Below are 27,817 nucleotides of genomic sequence, written 5' to 3' on the forward strand. Positions count from 1 at the left end.
AGTTGCTGAGTTTCTGAAATCCCAGGCACTCCATGGTGCAATTTTTTTCTGCTACCCGTAACAGCCCTCCACCAGGCTCCTGGATGCTGACAGCCCTAGATGTGGAATTTACTTTGAAATGCTAATCGTGGGGGAAAAGTGATATTGGTGTTGCTCACTAATTAAGGGCTGGCCTATTTTAAATTTTGGAGGGCTCCTGCCTGTCTCCGGCCTTGGCAGGAGCCAGGAAGGATGCTATTTTTATTAAATCAGAGAGATGAATCAAATAGCCTAAGTGGACAGGGAAGGCGGAGGGTGGAATCACAGAGGCGTGGAGACCTATGAGTTCTTCACAACTAATTTACAGAGACAGCAGGGACATGGATCTCACAACATTAGCACCGGCGCCATCTCCCTTCCAGGGTGGCTAATCATGGTGAGGGGACAGCATAATGGGTCAGGCAACAGGGCCTGGCTTTATTGGAACTGAAAGCTGCACAAGCAGACTGATTAGAGTGGTCAACTGTGATTTGCGAGAGGCCTCATTTGCAGATTGTCTCTGCAGGGTCTGAGTTACGCTTAGAGACTGTTCAGAATTAGTAGCTGCCAAGATGGCTGCGTTCATGGCCTCTGAAGACTGGCACCCTGTTAGGAAGGAAAACAGGGGCTCAGAGCTCTCTCCCCACTTCCCTGTGCAGGATTTACTGGTCTCTGGATCTGTACTGACAGAGGATGCTTACTGCAGGCTGGGCAGAGGGTGCTCGGTTTGTTTCTACTTCACAGATGAAGAAACTGAGACCTAGAGAGGATCTCATGGCAGATGAGCCAAGCTGGGCTTTAGACTCAGTCTGACTTCAGGTTTTAAGGTCTTAGCCCCTTGTTGTTATAGTTTCTTGGTCTCTGTTCAGTGCCTGGCACAGAGGAGATAGATGCTAGATATGTTTATTCATTCACTCACTCATTTACTCTCTTACTCACTAATGCATTCATTCACTCACCAACCTTTATTAAATGCTTCCATATTTTCTCTTATTAGATCCCACAAAAACCCAGCCAGGAAGCATGATCCCCAAGTTACAGACGATGACATGGAGATGGAAGCATGTTAACTGACCCTGCTCAAGGCCACAGAGCTATAAGCATTGACAGCAGGAATCCCATCTAACCTTTTGGCCTTGATTCGATCATTTCTACTACAATAGAGCTTTGCACTAAAATTTAAGTTCCCTAAAGGCAGGAGAGGGATGTCATATTAATTTTTCGTTCCCCAGGGTGCCTAGTGCCAAGCTGAGCAGGCTCACTCACTCATTTATTCAACAGACATGGATATGAAATGCTTCTGTGGCTGTGTCATTATCTGTAACATGGGAATCTTGCTTCTTGGCTGGGTTCTTCTGGGATAGGGATAGAGCTGTTAGCTGGTGGACATGGTCTTACCCTTTGGAGGCTGCGTCCTGGCAAAGTCACAGACAGGCAAACAGACAGTGATAGAAGCAAGAGATGGAGATGGGACAGGGCTATGATACTCCAGAGAAGGAGCTTTTAATTTGTGTTTGTCTCTCACACGCAGTGCAATAGTGAGTGAGAGGATGGAATCAGGTCAGTTGGAACCTGGGAAGGAGAGGTAGGGTCTGAAGGTCACAGAAGTCCCCTTTGTGTATTAGCGTGGTTACAGGTATAGCCTTTGGATCCAGACAAGTTTGAGTTAGAATCCCGTCTTTTTGATTTAGCAACCCTGTGTCCTCAGGATAGATACATCATCTCTCTGAACCAGTTTGCTCCTCTGTAGAATGGGTATCCTAATACCTGCCTCCCAGGACTAAATGAGAAACAGTATATGACATGCTGAGGACAGTGGCTGCCGTGTCAGTTGAACTATAGCTATTGTTACTGTTATTGCCATCACTGGACTACTATGACCATCTCCTCTGTCAACTCTGAAGGCCACCAGCCACATTTATAGGCCTCTGCCCCTCTTGTTTGATTCTTCTAGCTCTTTCCCTCCTTGGCTGACACTGACTGACACTTGCTCTGTGTCTGATGCTGAGTTGGCCCCAGAGAGGCCAGACAAAGAATAAGCTGAGAGCCTAGGTCTTGACAAACGTCTATTAGATCATGCCTGAATGACTTCTTGGTTCACCAGAAGTGGGCCTGAGCTGATGTGTGTTGATTAAAGGAATGTATAAAATAAATGAAATATATTTCTCAAAAAATTGCAAAAAAGGTCTCTGACTCTGTGGTAAAATGAGCGGTTCAGACTCTAGAACACAGTGGATGTCTGGATATTAGCAGCTCCCAGTGAACCAGACCTGCCAATACTTACACCCTTGTGCTGTCCCCTCCCGTTGAATCTGGTCTGGCCCTGGGACTTGCTTTAACCAACAGCATATGGCAGAAGAGATGCTGTGCCGTTTCCAGGCATAAGCCTTGCCGAGTGCTGGTGACCTCCATTTTTGTGTTTTTGGGAGCCCTGAGCTGCAGCATCAGATGTCTGGCTATCTTGCTGAGAGCCCACATGGAAAGGAATAAACCATGGAAGTACACAAAGAGAGAGAGGCCTGTTGCCCCAGCATGCCAGCTGGGCTCAGCCTCCCAGCTGTCCTTGCCAAGGCACCAAAGATGTGTGTGCACCATCTTGGATATTTGAGCCCAGTCGAAATCCCAGATGACAGCAGCCCTGGTTGACCTTGTGAGCCAGGTCAGCTCACAAAATTGTGAGAGACAACAGATTACTTGTTTTAAGCCCCTGCATTGTGAGGTGGTTTGTCAGGCATGCAGCAGCCAGGTAATGGACAAAATGCTGTAGGCCTTCAGAGAAAAGAGAAGGACCCAGGATGTGAAGGAGAAGAATTGGGGGTGGGAGGGCATTCTAGAAGAGGGGAGGAGGTACAGACGTGTGAGTCTGATCAGAAGAGAGTGCCTTTGCTGGGGAATATGGGAAGTTCTGAAGGTTGAATAAGCCAAGGTCAGATCAAAGGGATGTTGAGACCTTGGCAGATATAAGGACAATGGAGATGATAGTGAGTGAGCTAAATTCAACTTTCAGGGCAAAGGGTCAGTAGATAATTCTAAAGCTGATAAATTAAGAAACTGAGGTATAATCCTGTTGTTTAGGGGTGGGAAGGTAATGACTGCAAGAATTAAAAGCCTTTGGGAATAGGATTAGAGGTGAGGGAGGAGATGACAGTGTCTCATCATAAGCTTTTCTGCACTATTTTGTTTACCTTGTATGTGTATTACTCTAATAAAAATTTCAACAAGTTGAGCACACACACATAATTTATTTATTATTATTATTGTTATTATTATTTATTTTTGAGACAGGATCTCCCTCTGTCTCCCAGGCTGGAGTGCAGCACATGATCACAGCTCACTACAGCCTCTACCTCCTGGGCTCAAGCCATCCTCCTACCTCAGCCTTCTGAGTAGCCAGGACTACAGTTGCACACCACCATACCCAGCTAATTTTTTCATTTTTTATTTTTTGTAGAGACGGGGTCTCGCTATGCTGCCATGGCTGGTCTTGAACTCCCGGCAGTAAGTGATCCTCCTGTCTCAGCCTCCCAAAGTACCGGGATTGGAGGAGTGAGCCACCAGGCCTGGTCCCAAAATAGACTCCTCTTCTCCACATTTCCTGGGAATTTTCTCTCACCAACTGCCTGTTACTCTTTCATTTCTCTCATTAACCCACCCCCTGAGGGCAGGGACCACATACACTCTCATTACATCCTGGCATCATTCTTAGCACACAGAGAACGCTCCATATATTTTTGCAGAAAGACAAAAGTAAGGGGATGGAGCATGTCGACCATATGGGTTCAGGTCTTTAAAATTGGGGACTGGCCTAGGTCAGAGTCTTTTAATGATTTTACAATTTTTGCCATATCCATGCATCACCTGAACCTTTACTAGTCAGCATTTTTTCTGAGGTGATTCACCTTTTGAATACTTACATACAATTATTTAAAAAGAAAATGACATTATCAATACCTTCAGCGGAAAACCTGCATCCCTTGCTGTGAATGGAGAGTTGCCATAGAAACAAACAAGAGGAAAACAAAAGAGTTAGCGAATTCTGGCTGGAGACTGTTGCCTGCCCAAGGGTCTTCCCTAGAGCCTGATGCTCTTGGTTAAATCAGGACAGATTAGCAAGTGTGAGGGGTTAAAGACCTAATCAGAAGGATTAAAGGAAATTGAAAAGGGAATGATTTTCTTACTACTATTTAAGATCCCATAGGGGGTGGCTTTCTTGAAATGTTATTTCATGCCCTGCCCCCACCCCTAGACAGCTAGGGATGACCACTGCCCTTTGAGAAATACTGGCTCAGGAGACTGACCCATGTTTTCCTGTAAATTCTGTCTAATCATGGAGTCTTGCATCCTATTGAGAGTGGTTCCCTTGGATGTCCCTTATTCCCAGGGCTCTGGGAAGGGCAGTGTTTGTCCATTGTCTGAGCTCTTCATCTGGAATTCCATGCCTTCCCCCTGGACTTCTAGTCAGTTGGCACAAAATAGTATCTATGGCTCAGCAACCAGATGGAGCTGGAGTGTCCTGTATCTGAATATAGTGGTGAATGAAAAGTCAATGGATCTCAGTCCGGAGTTCATCTAGTGTGGTTGAATTGCAGTTTTTGCTCTTGTCCCAGATGGGATATTCATTTTGTGCCAGTCACGTCAGTTTCCTGTTAATGCACTCACCAGCTCCTGAAGGTGGGAAAATAATTGGTTGCATAGAGGTGGGTGTGCTCGTGACATTTTCAAACCGGGAACTTAACCAACCACAGCCACTTGCAAAGGATGTGGGCACTTTGGTTTGTGTGCCTTCCTCCTTCCTTACCCCCGATTCCTGATAATTTTCTGTTGAAATTACATACAGGATATTAATAATGATGTTGATTATTCCCCTGTCTTTCTGCTGCTTGGGCCAGGGACCTTTCTGGCTCTCAGTAGTTAGAAAGATGTTAAATTCAGATGGAAACTTAATCACAAGGCATTGAAAGGTCAGCTTTTCAGGGTCATTGGAGATATGCTAGGAGTCTGACTGGGCAAAAGTGTTTCTCATTCTGGGTCAAATTCCTCGACATCTCTTCACCTTGGTCATGCTTTGAATTGACTTGACTTATTTTCCTATAAACAAAATTATTTCATGTTGATGTGGACTTTAATTTGATTGACAAGCAGGGATCTCTAGTATATGACCCCTGCTGTCATTCAGGAAGTCTCAACGGGAATCTTCAGGGAGAGAATTCACCCTGAGGGAAGAGATGGCTTAGCATGATGAGACTATTCTGACAGCAGAGCCCGAGTTGTGGGAGAGTGAGGATCCTGAGTATGACATGGTGACTGTTGCCCAGATCTAGCCCCAAGCCAGGTCAGCCCGAGAGGAGCAGCTTCTTGAAGCTCTGTAGCGCCTTGATGCCCAAGCAGCAGCATTGAAACCTCTCTGAAATGGGTGTCATACACAGGGGAGAAATCCATTCATATCCTCCTCTTCAGCCTAGGCCAACGGGCAACATCAGCACAAAGAAAGTTCAGGATATTGGAATGGGCTCCTAGTATTTCAGTGGAAGAGATGATGGTGCCTGAGGAAGAAGAAATAATGCCTGGTGGTTGCTGTGCCCAGTGGAGCCATTTAGGGGAGGTGCCATGCCTGGGGGCAATTTTGGGGTACACTGATATTTCCCCAGTAAAAATTGGTAAGAGGGCCTGTGTAATGGCCCAATGAGCTGGATATCTGCACTAAGCTCAAGAGAGAAGAAAACTAAAGCAGAAAGATAAAGAAGCTCCTTGAAGAAAGTGAATGAGCTTGCAGATCAGGAAACTGATGGGTTTCTCAAAGTCATGGCACTACAGGGTTAGCCAGAGAGAGGCACATAAAAGAGCTTGAGAGAAAGCAAAGCTTCCCACAGAGAGCAGCCAATTAAAACGGATAAATTTTTTAAGCCAGAAAGTTGATGTCCAGAGAACAATCAATGTCTCATCTTGAGATTGTCTCAGAGCACAAGCCAGAGAGAGAGACCAGATCAAAGAGGTCCTTGGACAACAGGCTTGAGGTATGAGAGGCCATGCAGTCATATGGCAGGGGTGGTGACTGGTACCTGGTCCTCAGGTGACTACAGTTGGTGAGCAGCCCAGAGAGGGCATTGCTTTCCCAGGAATGAGGGCTTCTTAAAAGAGGGGCTTCCCATTCAGATGTTGAGGGGCAAGGTAGAGGTGTAGCAGCAAAGGAGGAACTTAGCTTATATCTGGAGATGACAGACCAAAGGTACAGAGTGAAAAATGAGACAATGCACCAATAACTGGGAGCCCTGATCTAACCTGTGTCGGGGAAATGATTTTTGCCTTATTAACAGCCACATCAGCACAAGGCACACAGAAGACATGAGGAGGAAGAAATCCCATGAGGAAGATGTGGAATGTTAGATCATTGTTCACCAAATATCCACTTTGTCCCCCATCACCAGGGGAGAAGTGTACTTCCCACCTCTTGACTTTGGCTTGGCCATGTGACTTGCTTTGGCTAATAGCAAAGTAACAGGACATGATGCAAATGGAAGCTTGATGTGTGTTTGTGCAGTTGGGCTTGCCATCTCTTGCTCCTGCCTTTGACATGAGTAGAACATGCCTCTCAAGGGTCAGGTTGCTGGTCTAAGGAGGGTGAGAGACCTGTGGAGCAGATGTAGATCCAGCCTGTCCTGAGCCCAACTCAGCTGACCCCAGCCTAGATCAGCCAAACCCCAACCAAACTGAAGATGTGTGAATGAGAAATAAATGCTTAGGTGGTAGAAGGAGAACTTTACCCACTTCCAGACGCAAATGCTTGGAACCCTTGTAAAACTCACATCTGCTACTAAGCACGAAGTGTGTCCCACAGACAGCCACACTGGACTTGAGTAGACAGTTCTGGCGCCTCTTTTCACATCACTTTCCTTTCCCTGGGGTTTAAGAGTCAGTGCTTCCTGGTTTCATATCCTTATTCCAACTCTTTCTAGATTTGTGACTTTGAGCCTCAGATTCCTCATCTGCAAAATGGGAGTTATGATGACCAACCTCAAAGGGCTATGAAATTCAGATGGGATAATACCTATAAAGCATTTTGAAAATTACCTGGCACATAGTAAATATATTTTCAACAAATAATAGTTGATAATTTTCTTTCTTTCTTTTTTTTTTTTTTTTTTTTTTTTTTTTTTGGTGGGTGACACTCATTACTCAATTGCACCCATTGCTTTTGGATTTTACTAATGGTTCAGACTTGGGGGCTTGAATGCCTCAACTCATGTCTCCTTGCTGGTGAGCCTGACCTAGCTTCCCAAGTGCTGTTTCTGGATAGAAGGAGGGCATGGTTCTGCAATGCCCATACACTTTGAGTTCCCACTAGAAAAGCCTCAGTTTCTGGGAGGTGGAGATCAAATGTTGAGAAATAAAACATGAATCATGGCTTTCCAGGGAGGTTCAAATCCAGGTTCTAGGCAGTTGCCAAGGATTACAGAGAGTGGAGTCAGGTTCTGAATGTCTTGTAAAATTGGATTTTTTTTTCTCACTTCTGTGAGTCTGAACCCTGTAGGATGAATATCAAAAGCACAGTCAACCAGCCAGGTACATAAACACACATGCTGGATGGCTGGAAGATTACACCAATCTGGGCCAGAAGAGAAGGTACATCCATTCCATTTTGCCTGCTTCAGCCTCAGTGAGGGAAAGGCCACCATCTCACCTTGCCCAGGAGACCTTGGCTCTCTCTAAGGTCAGAAGGTTATGGGGGTTTTGTTCAGATCTGTGCTCTGTGGATGGAAGGGTGTGTGGGAAGGGCTGCTCATCAGAGGCATAGAATTGTCCCAGTGAGAGTGTAATTGAGAAAGAGAAAGACAGAGATATCTCTATACTGCAGTTATCGATGCTAAGATGCATATTTTCCTCCACATTTTAACAACTCTGAAATCAGGATGTTTCTTGCCATGAACTGACTGAAAGTGTTGTGTCAGAATAATTGATATCATTTTCTTTTTATCAGTGGTTCATGCAATAACAGTGTGTCTTACAACCTATGGCATCTTAGATTTGGAAAATATGGTCTTTTTTAACAGCTCATATTTCTGCAGATTTGCTCTGTGCTAAATGGGGCAAAGCTAGTGGAATGACTGAAAGGTGACCTCCTAAACTGAAATTTGGTAAGGCTGGACACAAACCGCAGCCAGCATGTGCCAACATCACCCAAATCCCATACTGGAATCTTCTTGATAGCTAGAGTGAGGGACATTCATTGCACAGAATCTAACACCTCCCTGGATATCCCCTACTCTTGAAACGGAGCTCCACAGGGAAAGAACAGCTTGAACACAATCCGCTGACAAAGTGAATGTATTAAACTGATCTCAACCCTCACACTGTTAAAAAAAAATCCTACTGCATTAGGAAACACCAAGAAATTAAATCAGACTGATTTGCAAAGGCCAAATGAAGTCCCTTTATCCTCCACAAAACATGGTTAGAATGCAACCTTCTGGAAAGATGAAGGCTGAGCGAAGGGATGACCAGAAGCTGTAAAACCAAGGAGTATGGGAAGCAGAAATATAATCCAAATCATTCATTGTCACTGTTGAATGTCAGGAAAGTGCTACTCACCTACAGAGAAGTAGGTGAGTTCTCTGGCCCACAGGTTACATTGCCCCTACCCAGTCTGCACCCCACAGCCCCTTATATATACTGACTATAACACTGGTCACACCCTGCTATTGTTTCCCTGCCCCCATGTCCTGTGATCTCCTAGAAGGCAGAGCCTGTGGTGGCCATCCCTGTGGACATCGAAGGTGCCCCATCAACCTTTGTTGATCACACACATGCTTGATGCAGAAGAGGGCACAGATGAGACTTAAATCTTGCTCCTAAAAGATGAGACTTAGATTTGCTCCTAAAAGATGACATTCCAGGACCAACGAAGGGAATTATTGCATCATGGTTGTTGAACAGGAGAATCTCGTTACCCTAAGATATGTGATAATGAGGTTAGATAAACAACTAGACTCAAGGAGGGGCTGGGGATATCTGAGGATCACAGAGCCCTGGACACTGTGAGAAAGGCTTCCACTTTGGAGACTGAGGCACAGTGAAGCCTGTGTCTCCAACAGGTGGTCTGCTGGGAGCAGCACCCTGGCCTGGAGGTGGGGTCTGACCAGAAGTTATAGCAATGAACATTCATTGTGGGGAGTGAAAAAAAAAATATATATATATATATATATATATATAATTTCATATATAGATATATCTATATATGAAGTTGCAAAAACACAAAATCATCTACTTGTGTCCCCTGTGCTTAGCACAGTTCTCAGTGCATAGCAGGTGCTCAACAAATGTTTGTGGATTGAATTGTCAAATGTACAACACAGGTAGGGATGCGGAAGAGGCCTTTCCAAAATGCTTCTTTCACAAGATCTCTTCTTGCCCAGAGATTAACTTACAGCCACCACCACCACTGATATTTTTGAGCTCTTCCTCTGTAGCTACTGTGGAGTCTCAGTGCCCTCTAAGTTGAGAAAGGAGGCAGAGAACTAGCCTGCATAAAGCCCTTCTCTCTGCTGCTCTTCATTACTCAATGAGTTGGGTCCTATTATTATCATTATTTTACAGATGAGGAAAATGAGGTGAACTAACATATCAACTTCACACAGCTTATAAATGTGTGACAGACATACAAACCCAAGTCTGCCTCCATAACCCACCACACTTTGCTACTTCTATCCCAGAGGATGGGAGGAAACCCCCTTCTCGCTAAAACAAGACCCATAATAATGACATTGCAACAGTAATACTCTACATTCCCCAGCATGTTCCACTGTCATACCTCAGGAACATGATGGGGTTCACATTCCCTTTGAGCACTTGTTTTATGATACACTATAGGAAGAAAGTGTGTAAATGGGGATATTTCCCCACATTTCAGCCCCTGACAGCCTCTTTCACACCAAGGAAGGAGTTGCTAATCTGATTAGTCAATGCCTGGGATACTGACTAGTCTGCATGTTATTGGTGGTGTGATTACTGATCCTTAAAGACAGGACTCCAGACCCCACCTTTCTGTTTGTCCTCATGCTTGAGTCCATCTCCCTTTAGTCTATGCTCTCTGAATATTTAGCTTGTCAATAAGTTAGATGAGGACTTACTTTGAAGATCTATCTATCTATCTAATCTATTTATCATCTATCATCTATCTTATCTATCTAGTCTATTTATTTATCTAATCATGTTCTCATCTATCCATCTAATCTATCTTTTTTTTTTTTTTTTTGAGACGGAGTCTCGTTCTGTTGCCCAGACTGGAGTGCAATGGCTCAATCTCAGCTCTCTGCAACCTCCACATCCTGGGTTCAAGCGATCCTTACACCTCAGCCTCCCAAGGACCCAGGATTACAAGTGTATGCCACCATGCCTGGCTAATTTTTGTATTTTTAGTAGAAGTGAGGTTTCACCATGTTGGCCAGGCTGGTCTCAAACTCCTGACCTCAAGTGATCTGCCCACCTCGGCCTCACAAAGTGCTGGGATTACAGGTGTGAGCCATTGCACCTGGCCAATCTATCTTATCTATCCATCCATGTAATCTATCTTATCTATCTATCCATCTGTCTATCATCTGCCTATCTATCTCCATCTCTCTCTCCCTCCCTCTCTCTCCCTTCCTCTCACTCTCCTTCCATCCTTCCTTCGTCTTTTCTTGTCTCTCCTACTCTCCTTTCCCTCCTCCTTCCTTTCCCCTTTTCCCTTCCCTTGCCTTTTCTCCGCTCCTTTTTCCTCTCACAAATGCATGTAGGCCTCAGGAGTTCTTGAGTACCTGGTTCCCAAATCTTTCTCTTAACCTATAACACTCCTGATAAACTGATGCATTTTCTCATTCAAAACACATTTATTGGGTATCTACTATTATCAAGTCCCTGGGAAAAAATTATTCTGTGTGAGTTTAATGAAAAAAAAATACTGATCTCATGAAGTTTACAATCTTATATAATGTATAATTTTTCTTTGTTCTAGGCCGATTAAAACCCATTTAAAGTGCACTAGGAAAATCTATCATCAAGAAGTGGTGAATTGCACCTTTCTGTTTTCATGATATAACAGATACTCACAAAAGGTATAAAAAACTCACTTGGACTAGCAGAGGCTGAAAAACTCCCATTTCATAACTGGAAGCAGATTTCTGCCTGGCAAGTGGTTGGGATTTAGACACCCTTTGGGGCCAACCATTCCTTTGTTCTAGAAAAACCACCTGAACAGGTCCTTTAGCTATACTAAATACAAAGCAAGTGGGTGTCAATTGTTTCAAGGAAAGCTGTGAATTATCAGCTATCTTAAATGCAGATGGTTAAGCCAAGCTTCTCCTAACTCTCTGGAGACTTTGTTTTGTTTGGGGTGAGTGGGGGTATATTTCTTTTTTTCTGGTATGGATTTGGGTGGCATCGTGCAGGAGGCCTGGATCCCACTGCTTGTCTTCAAGGCTCGCTGCATACTGGTGACAGAGCATAGCTGATGGGGAGCTGGAGCTGGATCTGAAGCCCCGGTGGCTGCAGGAAAGATGGGAAAGTCCAGCTTAAAAAGTATGTTGTCCAAGTTGAGGGATCCCAAAATGTAGACTCTGAAGTTGAGGTCATAGATATGGTATAGTAAAAAATACACACATACCACATAAGCTGAAAAAAAAATACAAAACTGAGTCTACTAAGTTGTCAAGCAAAAGAATGCCAGTGAGAAATTTCACTGAGCAGGTCATGCACAGAGGGGATGAAGTCAGGAGTTTTAAGTGCTAAAATGGGATTTTCACGGCACTATTGTAATAAGCTGTTGAAAGCTAGTCCTGTGGACAGGATGAATGAGCTCATCAGTCTGCACACAGATCCACTGGTCAGGAAAGAGTCTTCAGTTACTTCCAGTGAGGGCTGGCATGCAGGGTCACCAAGAGCTTGTGGTCCTTTATCAGCTTCAGTTAGTTACAATTTGTGATGAAACACAATAGTCAGTTTGGAGATCTCTAAGCAAGCACTGATGTAAGTGGAAATGTTTCTTTTGACAGTGCTGTTGAAGACTAAATAAGTCAGGCTTCAGGAAAGGTGCTGATGCTGGCAGATTTTATTCTTATGTGCCAACTCACCCCACTGGTATTGATGAAGCTTCTCATAAAGGAAGTTGACCACTCTGAGACTGAACATACAAATGGACAGTGACCAGATCATGTATAAAAATAGAACTCTGACCTACAACTTCTGCAGCAAGCAACCCAGGAAGCCAAACCACAACCTCTGCAGCAATTAGCTCTAAACAGCAAGGACTTGATCAATAACTGCCAGGTTCCCTAATTTTCACCCCCACTTCCAATTTAGGACCAACCAGGAAAGGAAAATGAGCTCTGCTAACCAATCCCATAGTGTCTTATTCCATTTTTTGTTGCTACAAAGGAACACCCAAGGCTGGATAATTTATAAAGAAAATGAGTTTGTTTGACTCACAGTTCTGCAGTTTGTACAAGAAGCATGGTGCCAGCATCTGCATCTGGTGAGGGCCTCAGTCAGCTTCCACTTATTGTGAAAGGTAAAGGGGAGCCAGCATCATGTGGCAAGGGAGGAAGGAAGAGAGAGGGGAGAGGAAGTGCCAGGCTCTTTTCAACAATTACATATGGTGGGAACCAACAGAGTGAGAACTCACTCATTACCCTGAGGACAGCACCAAGTCCCATGATCCAAACACACCCCTTGGGCCTCACCTCCAACCTTGGGGATCAAATTTCAACATGAGATTTGGAAGGGACAAATATCTAAACTATATTCCATAGGATGCCTACTTTTAGTTAGCTCACCTACAGCTTCCCCATGCCAACAGCCTCCAATCAGGGCACACCTGCTACTTTTCATTTTTTCCCCTATAAAGCTTTCCCACTCCTTTGCCAAATGCATGTAATGGTGGTTGACGCTCTTGCTATAGCAAGCTATGAATAAACAGGTTTACTTTTCTCTTTTGGGTGTCTTTTGTTTGTTTCTACAATTCCCACTTTTAAATTAGGGATAAGGAGGACAGTGAAGGTGGCATTTTAGACAAGGGGGTCTGGACCCCAGGAGTGAAGGTGTGCTCCAGGGCATCCCTGGTGGGGTGGGGTCAGCTGCCTCTGGCTCTTGGAGGCAGGACAGCAGCCAGGCAAGGGACAGCCAGTAAAGGCCTCTAGGGTAGGCTTGGAGCCTGGGGTTCTGAGACAAGCCACCTCTAACAGCAGAAATAAATTGCACCCTTGATTGCAAATCCTTCCTGGATGTCCAGCAACTTCTTGACAAACTTAATGGTCAGGTCTTGCTTGTACCATGGAAGATTTAAAATAGGAATTTGCTTCCAGATGGGAATGGACCAATAAAGGGCAAGGGCAAGGTCAGGGTAGGCCTTGAACAAGATAAGAATGCTAGAAGGCATCGGGCTTCCACCTCTATCATGCTGAAGAACCTAGGTACATCCCGTGGTCTCTAGTGATGAGATGTTGCCCTTGATGTCAGAGGTAGACGTCTTTCTTCCATGACAAAGATCAAGTATGGTGTGATCACCCTTGAGGAACTTCAGAAATATCTGGGGGAATAGAAAGTCTGTGAAAAGACTATAAGTCTGGCCAGTAGTATGATTTATAATAATAAGGGCAGAGGGCAGGCAACTAGCCAACAAGAGGAGATAGTTAAAGCCATCCAATGAACCATCACACAGTCATTAAAAATAATGGTAATTTATTTGCAAGGCATGAGATGATTCTCACAATACATCAAGCAGAAAAAAATGACACAAAAGTTTGAACAAGATCATGCCATTTTTATAATGAAAAATGACTACAGGTATAGAAAAAAAAAAGATCATGAGGTTATTTACCAAAATGTTGAGTTATGATCTCTGTGTGGGGGCCTGGGGGACTTTTACTTACTTCTATTTGTTTACTAGCATTCTCTGAAATTGCCATAATAAATAGAAATTATAGATTGACACTAGAAAAAGCAAATGTTATTTCAAGTGCTGCTTTAACAATGGAGCTGCTTTGTGTCTTTGAGAGTGGGACTTGACCTTACCCCTAACACTCCTGTGTGCATCTCTCTAGGCTCTGCTTCTCTGGCCAAAATGCCAGGAAATAAACACAAACTGCAGCTTAAGGAGATCTATTCAGGAAAAAGCAGGGAGGAGAGCCAAATTCTTCATCCAATCCCTCAACCAACTGTGTCCTTGTAATAATAAAAATGCAAAGCTTTGAGAAAGGAGGGATTTGAGGCTCTGGGGAGAGAAAATGAAACAAAGAGACCGTTTTGGGTGTGGGGGCTTGCTGACACAGCCTGGGGTGGTATGGGCTTTATACCCCCTGCAATGATCTCAAAGGCACACCTCAAATTATATTATTCATTGATATGAGTGATGGATATTTTCTCTATCTTATGTAGGTCGGATGTGGATAAAAAGACAATTTGGCTATAGCAATTGAGATAAGATCAATGTACTTGAAGCCCCCAACCACTGAAATCATGCAGCTTTCACTGCTGAGTTTGCACAGAGTGGCAGTGGAGCAGCTGACAATGGCTGGCCTAATAAATTTCAGGAATGTGATCTGTCCCCATCCACACTGATACAGCCACTGTGAGCACCCTGCCTCTGGCCAGCGATGGTGCAAGTCCCTCCTGTCACTCACAGAGAACACAGCCAGACTCTCAGCATGGCCAAGGCCCTGGGCTGTGCAGAAATGGTGGGGTTGTAACACCCAAGCACTGATGCCTGTCTCCTCTTCCCTGGGTCAGGATGTCTCATAGTGTGCCCTTTCTAAGCCTCCAGTGGGCTGTTTTTGGTGCTCTATGAAGGGAGCAGAGTTTTGGCCTTTATTATTACATTCTACTGTGCAGTTTGATCTTGGCCAAATCTATGTTCCTCTTAGGAACATTTTCATTTTAGATATTCTTCCCCCAGCAGCCTCCCAAATTTCATTTTGTGCATTTGTTACTTCCAGGAGGAAAAAGCAAACATCCCTTTGGAAACCACCGGATGGGTTTGCGCCATGATTAGATCCATATGATGGTCAGGCAGAGCCTCCCAGAGCCACCAAGGACGGTAAAAGCCCCAAGAGACAATCAGCAGCTGAGGTAAGTTGAGGTGAAGAATCCACATTTGGACCCAAAATTGTACAGGCAGCAGTTTTGACAATGAGCTAAAGATGTGCAGTGGAGAGAGAAACACAACTGGCTTTAGTTTATGTCTTTCTATAATTTTTATATCTGCATTGGAATTAGCTCCTATTCCCCGTCTATCTTACTTGAAAAGAACTAAACTCTGATAATCAAACTTAAAGTGTACTGTATGTATCCACCATGTCACATAAATACATTTCCAGTTCTTGGCTCTCTTATTTTTAAGTGGTACAATTATTTATTATATATGGTAATACACTTCTTTGTTCTCTGGTACCTTCTAGACCCTAAAGCTGAAAAAAAGCCTTTAATAAAAATTTGAATACTGCATTATTGAAGCAGGGAGGCTGTATTATTATAGATTATAGAATGGTTGGGCTTTGGGATGTTTTGATGAATCATTGCCTAATATTTCTCTTCTTGTGACACATATATGATTATTAAATGTTGTCTGCTCACTGATTAACTTTGTTTATTTCCTAATTAGGTTTAAGATCAGCTGTCTTGTGGTTATAGAAATAATTGTTTGATTAATGTGTGGGAATTTACATTTTCATTATACTTCTGAATAAGTTCTGTCCTAATTAGCTACAATGCCCCATGCTGATCTGGGGCACCAGAATTGCAATTTTCACCCATTAAGTAATAACTGTTAAATTGATTGGTGATAATTGGGTGTAGATAGTAAATACACATTAGCAGAATTTAAATTACATAGCAACTACTTCTTTCAATTTGCTTCCAAAGTAGCAAAGTTCTAGAGACCTAGAGACTAGGGCACTCATGATTTGGATAGAGTGGGGCCTCACATACTTGCCGATACTCTTTTTGATCAGTAAATTTCATAAAGTTTCAAGAGGAGCTCTAGAAATCAGCCAATCTTCTGGAATTTGATGTCTGGGTTTGTGAATGAGTGTCTCCCCAAGTTTCTCCCTAGGCATCTCTCTCACCTTAGCCTGGTGCCTGTCTGCTACTTTAAGAACCCTCAATGGCCCCTACAGAGCCTGCTCTTGGAGGCTTAAGATATGCTGGCTGGTGCCCAAGAATCTTCAATATAGGGTTCCTCCTTCATAGCCATTCATCATGTTAGGCTTTCTGCTGTGAGACCCACTCAAGGTATCTCAGGCAGAAAAACAGGATACATTGTAAGAACATGTGTGGAGTGGAGGTAGATCCAGGGAGTCCACGAAGGTATAACTCAGGGTATCTCTACCTGTCTCCATTTCTGTCTCACTACCTTTCCCTTTGTCTCTGTCTCTCCATCTCTACCTTTGTTTCCACGGCTTTTCTCTTCCCCTCTCTCCTCCTTCATGCACACCTTTTCAAGTCTCCTATCTCACCACCAACCAGGTTTCCTATCTTCTTTGTTGTTTCATTTCCGTCGCAGCCACTCACGGCTTTGGTTTGCTGTGGTTCCAACTCAACCCCTTCACCTTCAGCCCTCGCCAGCTACCCAGCCTCTCATTTCCCTGAGGGATGAATGTAGACCTTGAGACTTTGTCGTGTGTTAGTCATTCGCCTGCTATTGTTTGCCATAGACATCTACCAACTGGGCTAAAATTTTACTTTTTTTCAAAAAACCATTTTTTATACATCTTAATATTATAGATCATAAAGGGAACTTTACATCAGTATCACAAATGGAAAACAAGCATTTTCCTGGTATACATTACAATGAAAGCATAACAACTTTTTTTTTAAGTCACATGTTCTCACCAAAATAGTTTCATGTCAGGTACCACCTGCTGTGTGCGTCCCGCCTTTCGGGAAGCAGTCGTAAAATGTAGCCCATCCTTTTCAAGCTGCCACAAGTATTGCTTGTCACCAGCCTCAGGATTGATTGATCTTCAGTCATGTGACTATGCTGGTTTAATTAGCTGTGACTGGAGTTGGAGGCTGTGGTCACGTGATGTAGAACAGAGCCGAGTGGGTACTGGGCTTCCCTGAGAGAGAGAGTAAGATGCTTCCAGCAGCCAGGTTTCAAGCCACATGCTCTGCGTACACGATCACAATTCGTCCTCATAGCAACTCCATGAGGAGGGCGTTAGTAGCCCAGTTTCTCTGTCCTTTAAAGCCTAAGAGAGTGGGATAACTTCCTGAGGGTCAAAGCTCACCATATGAAGCTCTGGGAAGACGCCGCTCCATTTGGGACCATTCTCAAGCAGTTCTATTAGAGCTGCATCTCTTTACCTAAAATCTAAGGTCAGCCACAATGGCCTCCAAAAACAGAACTCCTCTCCTCCAAATTCCAGAAAGGCAGAACTTTGAGTGAGCGAAAGGCCATTTGCAGTCGGCCAGGTAGGCTTTTTGCTGAGCTGAGAGGAAAAGCGTTTGGGGAGTGCTGAGAACGCTCAGCGCACTGTCTCGTACAGAGAGACTCCTGCCTCTGTTTCATTCTGATTGCTGATGACCACGCCGTCAGGATCCGGCGCCCAGGAGAGGACGGCTCTGGCTGTAGAACTTGCTGTGTTCCCTGCATTTGTGGCTGGACTGACCCCAAAACAGCGCTCTGTTCTCTGCTTTTAATCTACTCTGACTTTGAAGGTTCTGTTGAGGATGTTTCCTGCCTGTATCTTGTTTCTCCTCCCTCAGCACAGCCTCCAAATTAAAAAACGAAACAAAACATTGATTCTTTGTGAAAGGAGCTGAAAATACGGTAACCACCGTATAGATTGTCGACTTTGGAGGGAAAAAGTGCAGCTATATATTTGACTGTGGTGACACAGTGCCTGACACAGCACTTGACCCGTGGTAGGCTCTCAGTTATGATTTGTGAATGGTTGGATGAGACAGAATGGTTGGTGGGGCCTCTGGAGTAAATAGCCAAGGAGGGAGAGAAAATTCTTCATTTGTAGTAAGTATGTGACCAAAATAGAAGAAGTCCAAAATAGAACAGAAAACCACAGAGTATTTTTTCTGATGACATCAAAAATATCTACTTCCCTTGAAGGAAACCAGAATCATCTTTAGTTCCGGCAGAAATTCTTTCTTGGAGGCTCAGCCAGGAAACATTGCATAATGTAGTTATGTAATGCCTTCTTTCCAAAGTGTATCTCTCAATGGTCTCCATACTTTCCAAGGGACCCAGTGTGGAGTACAGGTTGACAGGGCAGGTTCTGAAGTCAGATTGCTTGGCCTTAAAAGCCAGCATTAGCTGGCTGCGTGACCCTGAACTACAGGACTTAACCTTTATGATACTCAGATTTCCCCAACTGTAAAATGAGGATTATAATAGTAATTACTTTGTAGGAATATTGTAAAGAATAAAGGAGATAGTTCATGTGAGTCATCTAGTCCAATGCCCAGGGCTCAATAATTGTTCATGGTAAATTCCTACATCTCCCTTTGAGACTGTCTGAGTTTCTGGATTTGATATACTCTTTTCCTGGAAGGGTGGAAGGATGTTATATTGTAACCTTGCATTTCAAGGTCCCTGGCTTAAATTAGGGAGGGTGTTGGGCATGGAACAATGGAAAGGTAAGAAAGAATGTTCTATCCTGACTTGAGCCTGGGGATTGGCTCAATCTCCCCTTGAGCTGGGGTAGAATTAGTGCCAATCACACCATGTGATTGCTACATAATGGGAAGGTGGTAAATCCCCACACCAAAGGGAAATCAGGAGGAAGGAAAGGGAAGGTATGTTTGGGAGGCATCCTAGGTGGGTTCCCCCAAAAGCCAATCCTGAAACAAGGATTCCAGTGCAAATTATTTGTTCAGAAGGTGATTTCAAGGAAATAGAGGAAGGAGATTGGGGAACAGGTTAGAAAGAGAGGACAGTCAATACAGGGAGGGCAGCTGGAGCTTCATCCCAGGGAGAGTTACTGGGAAATGGTATAAAACACACACCGCTGAGGGACAAGGGAGCTAGGGTATCTATACGTCCACTCCCCTCACTTATTGGTTGAGGGCTGCTCCTTCAAGGAGTGAATTCCCCAGCACTTCTTGCTATCATGCAGAGCAGCCTTCTGAGGTTTGTGGAGGGGGGAGGGGAAAGCTGCATATAGTGGTGTAGAAAGTTATCTGAAGCACACTGGAGTGGTTGGGTGTGAGGGATGTAGGTGAGGAACTGACAGTATCTGTTACAAGTGGTAGCCTGGAGGCGTCTAGAGTCCCCTGCTGGACATGGTTCAGCCGAAGAATATGAACTTCATCTTTGTGGTAACAGGGAGCCATTGAGGATGTTTTAAGCAGGTTGATGGCAGTCAGATCTGAATTTCAGGACTACATCTCGAGAACCCCAATCAAATCCCAAAGAGTTTGTCAGCCTCAATTAGTGCAGAAATCATGCCTCCTCCTTGCTGTATGGTTCAGTTATAGAGAAAGCTGAGAGCCACGAGCCAGAAGGAAGGGATTTGGTAGGCAGTAGGGGCATCAAATCATTGCAACCCAAGGCTCTTGGTGCCAGCTGGAGCAATAGCTAATTGCAGAGTTGTTTCAGAAGGCGCTGAAGTTCCACAGCTGTCCCAGACTCCCAGAGCCCAAGCAAGGATCTGTGTAGGCTGCTGTCTCCAGGAACATACTTGCTGGGGACATGGCCTGGTTCCTAGCAGGAAGCACAACTAGGACACCCTTCTACATGGGTCAGGTACATCATCAGTGCCTGAGTTCCCTGAGGCCTCAAGGCTAAGGCAATCGAGGCAACATGACTACCACTGAGGACAGCCCTCTTATGTTCCATGAAATATTGGGTGAGGAAAAAAAATGGCTATTTTTCCTGCTTGGTCTAAATTCATTTTTTTCCCCCAGTGTGAAAGTATGTTTGAAAGGAGGAAAAAAAGGCTTCCAGCCAGGTCCTCTTCCACTAAGGAAGAAAGGGCATAGGATTTGGGCACAAGAAAACTAGGACGTGGTCCTTCATCTGCTGTCAAAAGTGATGTGACTCTAGGCTAGTCGCTGTGCCACTCTGGTGGGCAATTTCCTTACCTGTTAAAAATGATGGAATTGGGGCCAAGCACAGTGGCTCACACCTGTTATCCCAGCACTTTGGGAGGCTGAGGTGGGAGGATTGCTTGAGCCCAGGAGTTTGAGGCTGCAGTGAGATAGGCTTGCATGACTGCACTTCAGCCTGAGTGACAGAGCAAGGCTCTATCTCTTAAAAATTTTTTTTAATTAAAAAAAAAGATGGGATTAGAATGAGTGGCTGAGCTCAAGAGCTGTGTCATCCACCAGAAACATTTACAAGCCACAAATGTGAGCCACATGTGTAATCTTAAATTTTCTGGTAGTCACATTAACAAAAGCAGCAAAAGAACAGGTGAAATCATTTTTAATAATATATTTTATGTAAGCCAATGTAGCAAAAATATTTTAATTTCAGCATGCAATAAATATAAAATATCATTAGTGTGATATTTACATTCTTCTTTTCCTACTTCTTTTCCTACTGTGTCTTGAATTTAGATTGTGAAATTCTAACATGAACTGTGCTTTTGCTGCAACAAGGGAGTACAGGTTAAATACAGGAGAGAGCTTCTTGTGAGAGTAGATATTAAAAATGCAGACACTGGGTCCTGAAGGAGGCTGTGGAAGCTCCTTCACAGAGGAGTCAGACAGAGCTGGGTTCCAATAAATCCTGACCCCACTACTTACTGAGGGTCCCTGGGCAAGTCACTCTGTCTTTCTAAGGCTGAATTTTCTTATGCGTCAAATAGTTGGGATGATATCCTATGGTAGTAATACAGGTTAAATAAGATAATATATGTAAAACACTTAGCTCAGGGACTGGCATATTTTAAGCGCTTGATTATGACAGATATTACAATTATTCCATTGAGGCAAAATTAAAGCCAGAATTACATGCATTGGGAAAAAAATTATACGTTCTAGGCCTCAGAACAAGGGTAAAAAACTGTAACTCTAGACCCTCATCATCCCCAACATATGTCCTGCAAAATGTCACTCATCAGTCAGTTTCTCTCTATCTGAGCCCTGAAGAAACCTCGGAAGCCTTCTCAACACAGGTAACCACTGTCCATCAATCTGAACTGGCAAGTGGATCAAATTTATTTGCCATCCCTGCATTAGCGTTGCGTGATAGAAGGAAGATGTCAGAATCCCAGGAGGCAATGCTAAACAATGACAGAAAATGTGGGGAGGAGGAGAGATTGACAGAGAGAGAGAGAGAGAAAGAGAGAGACAGAACAAGAGCAAAAGAGTTTTCAGCAGGGAGCTGTATGTTTCTTTCATTTTGGGGTCAATGTGATTGAGCCTGCATAGGACTGCCTGTGAATCCTGCACTGACTGGAGCATGGGTACCAGAGTCTCTCTGCAGTGCCTTCCAGGGCCACGCATTTGGGCTGGGGTTGAACCCTGGCTATTCCACCCAGGGAAGCAGTTTCATTTAGAATTCCAAGGACCCAATTTATCTGTGTCACGCTACCGGCTCCTCCAAGGCTGGTAACAAATGGCTGATCATTTCCGCCACCACCCTGCTTCCCAATCATCATGCTTGCTCAGCCCCTCAGTCGTGGAGGGTCTCACACAGGAGAATTGCAGAGCCAGCCTATCCATCTCCTGCTGATGGTGGGGAAATCTCCTTACAGAGCCTCAGGGCTTCTCTCACAAAGATGAGAGAAGGAGAATCAAGTTGACACTCCTTTCCCTCTGAGACGATGTGGCAGAAACAGGAGGAGGCTTACAACAAATTTAAGGGAAACACGTCCATCTGTCTTTTCTTTGTTTCTTTATTCATTCGACAAATATTTTCAGGGGCCCAGGGCAGTTTCTTAGGACCAAGAAGGATGGCATTGCAAAGATGAGCAGGCTTGGTGTCTGCCCTCAGAATTTACAGAACACCAATGACTAGAATCCAGCTCCAAGCTTGGAGTAAACAGATGAAGAAGCAGAAGAGAGCCCTGGGGTGGCTATGGGGCACATCTGTGGGTTTTGTTTCACCCAGAGAGGCTTGTTGAGTGCTTTACTGGCCATTTGTTACCAGGAAGGAGGAGATTGCAAGGATGGATCAGGCTTGGTGTCTGTCCTCAGAATTTACAGGACACAGGAGGCAAGTGGAACAACGACCACAATCTCCTAAAGAAGGTCATATTGCCCCTTGCTTGCAACTCTAAAAAGCCTTCTGCAGGTCTCGGAATAGAATTCAATCTCCTGACCTTGGCTTTAAAGCGTGATCCACTGGGCCTCACTTACTTCTTGATCCTGTCACCAGCTTCACTCCAGCTGCAATGGCCAAGAGGTTCCCAGTCTCTCCTCAGTTCCTGCCTCCGGGCATTTGCACTGCCATACCTCCCGCTTGGGGTGTCCTTCCCTGACCTCCCCTTTCTTGTTCATTCCTTCTTTTCATTCATATCTCAGCCCAATAGCCTCTCCCCAGAGCAGGCCTATCTGACCCCCAGCTGACAGTTGCCACTCCTTAGCTTTGATCACACTGTCCTGTATCATTCTCTGTAAAGTACTTCTCCCTGGCTGGTGTTTCTTTTTTGTTTGTTTAGTGTCTGTCTCACCTCCAGAATGAAAGCTCCAGGGACTCAGGGACTTTGTAGTTCTTGACTCTCCACTGACCCTGACATCTAGTAGAATATCTGTAAATACTGGCTTATTTAGTGAATGAATAAACTAATAGTGAACATTTTTGAGCACCTATCAGACATTAGGAAGAACGTTTCACATGAATTAATCTCATTGTCCTCCTAATGTTCCTAAAAGGTAGGTGGTGTGATTTTCCCCATTTTATAGTGAGGAAACTTAACTCACAAGAGGTTGACCTGCTGGCCTGAGTGCCCAGCTGTTGGGGGGTGGAATCAAGATTCCAAGCCAGGTCTTGGGAGGCCAAGCTCTTAACTCCTAGCCTGCATTCTCTTTTCATGTAGACATGCCATGTATCTCAGTCCTTCATCTTTGTCATGTCACTTGCTCAGGAGGCTTCTATATACCCGTGGCCTCCTCTAACTGGAGACCTGGTTTACGTCTTGAGTCCTGGCTGTGACATATGAGGAGCGGCTTAACCCTCCCAAAGCCTCACCCTCCCCAAACTGATGAGATTGAGGGTTCTGCCATGGGGGTTGTTAACCTAAGAAGCTCTGCTATCAGCTTCCACATGACCTACAATAGAAACCACTAAGTAGGCTAGCCTCCCTAGCCTCCCAGGTTTCCTTTACCTTTCACATGCTAGCATCCTCTTCATTCTATTCTGCATCAAAACATGTGAGTACAATCATAGCAGCAAACTATGCTTTAAAGTTTAAGCAATTTGGTGGGGGAGGGGTGGTTGCTGACTTTGTCTCAGTTGATTCTCACAAGAAGATAGAGAGCATGTTTAAAATTATTTTTATTTCTTAGTATGTGTGTTAGTCCATTCTCACACTGCTATGAAGAAGTACCCAAAACTCGGTAATTTAAAAAGGAAAGAGGTTTAATTGACTCACAGTTATGCATTGCTGGGGAGGCCTCAGGAAACTTACAATCATGATGGAAGGCAAAGGAGAAGCAGGCACCTTCTTCACAAGGTGGCAGGATGGAGTGAGTGCAAGCAAGGGAAATGCCGGATGCTTATAAAATCATTAGATCTCGTGAGACTCACTCATCATGAGAACGGTATGGGGGAAACCACCCCCGTGATCCAATTACCTCTACCTGGTCTTGCCCTTGACACGTGAGGATTATGGGGATTATGGGGATTACAATTCGAGATGGGATTTTGGGTGGAGACACAGCCAAACCATATCATTATGGTTCAATCAAAAATAATATTTTAGAACATTTAGAAAATGAATCAAGATGGAGGACTTATCACAAAAACTTCCTTTCCTCCTGACCCAAGTTCCATAAAAATAAGAGAAAAAAATAATTTTAAGCCCAATCTATCTACAACTTTGTTGTAGGGGTGGGGAAGTGGGTGTTTACCACGGACCTGTCATTTTGAAGAACTTCTGAAAGACTTAATTTAGATGCTATCTGGTCTACAGAGAAGGGACTCCAGAGAAAGCCGCAGCCTAGAATCCTGCTCCAAGCTTGGAGTAAGTTGATGAAGAAGCAGAAGAGAGCTCTGGGGTGGCTTTGGGGGTGATTTGTGGGCTTTGTTTCACCTAGTGAGCCTGGTAGAGTGCTTTATCCTCTTCACTTAGGGTCAGTAGAAGTGTGGACATCAGGACTCAAGTGCAGGCGGTGCCCTAGGCTGCTCTGAATTCCAGGAGGATGGGACCTCCCACATGGAGAAACAAGTAGCTGATACTCCCCACCCACTCTGCAAAATCTCATCCCCAGATACCTCAGAGGCAGGTGTCAGGAAATAGAAACCCTGCCCATAGGCATGCAGCCTGTACCTCAAATACGAAGAGGAGCATAAACCCAGGATCTCTAAGTATTTGAAAAAGAAACCACATCTGAAAGAGAAAAATGAATGCCCAAGTAAGCAGAGATCACAGAGCAAACAGGAGATGAAAGTCAAGGGTGAGGGAATAATAAGATAATTTATGTCAGATTTAAAACATAATACAATTATGTATTTTTTTCTCATTGCTAAAGGACATTACTAATTGTAGGAAGTGTAGAAAATACAGAATACACATAGAAGAAAACTAAAATCATTTGTGATCACAACATTGAGAGGAAATAAGAAAATGTAGTTTACTGTCTTTCTTTTCAATCTTCAAATACATATATGTATGCATATATAAATATATGTATGCATATCATTTTTCAAATAATTTTTATACAAAAGGTATCACATTTGTTGGTAACCTGTTTTAGAAGAACTCTCAAACTTAATTTTATATCCATGCTGAGCATCTTCCCATGTCATTAACCACTTGTCTACATGTGATTTTTAACACATACACGCTATTACACTGTATGGATTTACCATAATTTATTATGCCAATGCTCTATCTTTAGACATCCAGATTACTTCCAACTTTTCAGTTGTGAATAAACAATGCTGGAATAAACATCCTTGAGCATGAACCTTTGAGATGGTAGTCTTTATTTTTTATTTATTTATTTATTTTTTTGTGATAGGGTCTTACGCTCTCTCTCAGGCTGGAGTGCAGTGGTGCAATCTCGGCTCACTGCAACCGCTGCCTCCTGGGCTCAAGCAGTTCTCCCACTTCAGCCTTCTGAGTAGAGACCACATGTGGGCACCACCATGCCCAGCTAATTTTTTTTAAATTTATTCTTGGTGTTTTTTTGTAGAGACAGGGTTTCACCATGTTGCCCAGGCTGGTCTCAAACTCCTGAGCTTAAGCAATCCATCAAACTTGACCTTCCAAAGTGCTGGGATTACAGGCATGAGCCACCACACCCAGCCTGAGATAGTAGTCTTAAAAGCCTATTTGAAGTATGAGATCATCATCATAACAGTTAACAGCTAACATTTTTAAAGCGTATCACATATGGGCAAATGACTCCAAACTAGTTTTTGTGTCTCCAGATTCCATGTTTCTGCCTTTGCTCATTAGTGCTGCCTTTATATACTATTTGGAATCTGAATTGTTGGCTTTGCCACTTGCTAGGGGCAAGTGTAACCTTATGCAAGTCACTACAGCTCTCCGAGCCTCTGTTGTATTATCTGTAAAATGGAGATGACCATACTATCGAACTCACAGGCCTACTGTAAGGATGTCATGAGGGAGTAAAATAATGAGCACAATGCTTGGCATATGGAAAGAACTCAATAAATACTAGCCACTTCTCTTAGTCTGTCCATGGAGCTAATCAGGAATTAACATTACTCTTTCATTCACACAGTGGTGAGTGCTTGACCAGCCTGTCTTGAGAATCCCTTTGCCAACCACCCTGCAACTGGGATTTTTCCTCTTTTGGCCTTCAAATGCATCTAAAGAGGAGGGAGTTGGGGGGTGGTGGTGGGGGTGACAAAGGTCCCAGCATTCCCACCAGCCTCCTGCTGGCTGCAAAAATCCTATAGGAATCTGCTTCTGGAGGGCTGGCTTCCCATCTGGCTGTAATCACCCACCTGCCACCCGAAGCACAAGTGCCTCACAAATTAGGGAAATCAGAGGCTGCCTCTTCAGACCATGCACAGGCAGCAGGATGCCGAGTGGCTGCAGAACCACTTGCTGAAGCTAAAATTAACAAGCTTCTTGGATTGAAGGTTTTAATTAAAAAAGGCTAGAGATTTATTTCCTTAATTCACATACTTCTTCTTAGTAATCACTTTCTCCTTTGCTGCCCTGAGATTTTTATCTACAGCAGCCTGAGCTATACAGCACCCAGTGATGGAGTTTGGGGCCTTGAGTGTTATATGGAGTGGGTGCTCGTCAGGGATTCATTTTGGGGCCCCAGACCTCTTCATGCTGTGCATTTCCTCTTGGCCATTGCACCCTCTCCCATGATTTTAGATATTAGCCATGTACTGTTGGCTTCATACTTTGGAGCTCTCCATGAGTCTCTAAACCCGTATGTCCGTAGGTAGGGCAATGGGTCTAAAATATTCTCCTTTTTTTCCTCTTTTCCCCAGTTCAGTACATGAAGTACTGAATACTCAAGCCAAGTTGCTGGGACACCCAAGATTCTTGAGGTAGAAACTGTACCTTTCCAGTGTCTCTCATTCTTACCACTTCAGGATGCATCAGACAGATATTCAACTACCAGTTCCTGCATTTTGTGGCCTGAGGGTGTCTCTTGTCACTACAGCCCACTCTGCCGCCTACATGGTGGCTCAGACGTGCTGAAGAATATGTGCCCACCTCCCAGAAGCAGCCCTCAGCTAATACTGGCAGGAGCTGTGTATACTCACCCCCAGCTCCCTTGCTGCTCAAGTGGGATTACTCCGGGGTGATGTTCTACACTGTCTCTCACAGCTACCTGGCAGGATTAAGCACCGCTTTCACACAGTGGTAGCTGAGCAGAAAACATTTCCTTTATTTGTTGCTTTCTCTTTTTTTCTTTTTCCCCTTCTCCTCCACCTTCACCTTCTAAATGTAATTCTCCCTCTTGAATCCCCATCTCAGGGTCTATGACTGGGGACCAAATTAAGGATTCTCCTGTCTCCCTCTGAGCTACTATGTCCATCCATCCTCAATGCCTGTCTCCTTCAATATGTCACCAAACTGACCTCTTCTCTTTCTTCTTGTTGCTGCTTAGTCTAAGTTCTCAGTATCTCTCATCTGGACCGCTGCCCAGCCTCTCAGTCTGTCCCACAGCTTTTCCCCCATCTCACCCCTGAAATCTATCATATAGATGCACTCAAGGCTATCTTTGTAAAATGAAACCTGGTCACGCCATGCCTCTGCTTTATCTCCACAACGGCTCCCCATTGCCTCTGGGAAACAGACTAAATTCCCTAGTTTGACTCACAAGATCATCTGTGACATATTCTAAAGCCTTCCACATGGTGTTCCTGGAGCCTAGCGTGTTCAGCTTCCCCCGGCCACCCCCTTTGTCAGGCTCCCCTACTGATGCTCAGTAACCACCCCTTAGCGGAAGCCTTCTCTGACATGTCCTCCACCCCAAACTGAATTAGGTCACTGTATTTGTTTGCCAGGACTGTCATAGCAGAATGTCACAGACTGGGTGGCTTCAACAACAGACAATTTTTTCTCACAGTTCTGGAGACTAGAAGTCCGAGGTCAAGGTGGCAGCAGATTGAGATTCTCTCCTTGGATTGCAGATGGCCACCTTCTCACTGCATCCTCACATGGTCGCTCCTCCTTCTGTGTGTTGTCTGTGTCCTAATCTCCCCTTCTTG

The sequence above is a fragment of the Pongo abelii genome, chromosome 10 (genome assembly GCF_028885655.2).
Source record: "Pongo abelii isolate AG06213 chromosome 10, NHGRI_mPonAbe1-v2.0_pri, whole genome shotgun sequence".
NCBI classification, from domain to species: domain Eukaryota; kingdom Metazoa; phylum Chordata; class Mammalia; order Primates; family Hominidae; genus Pongo; species Pongo abelii.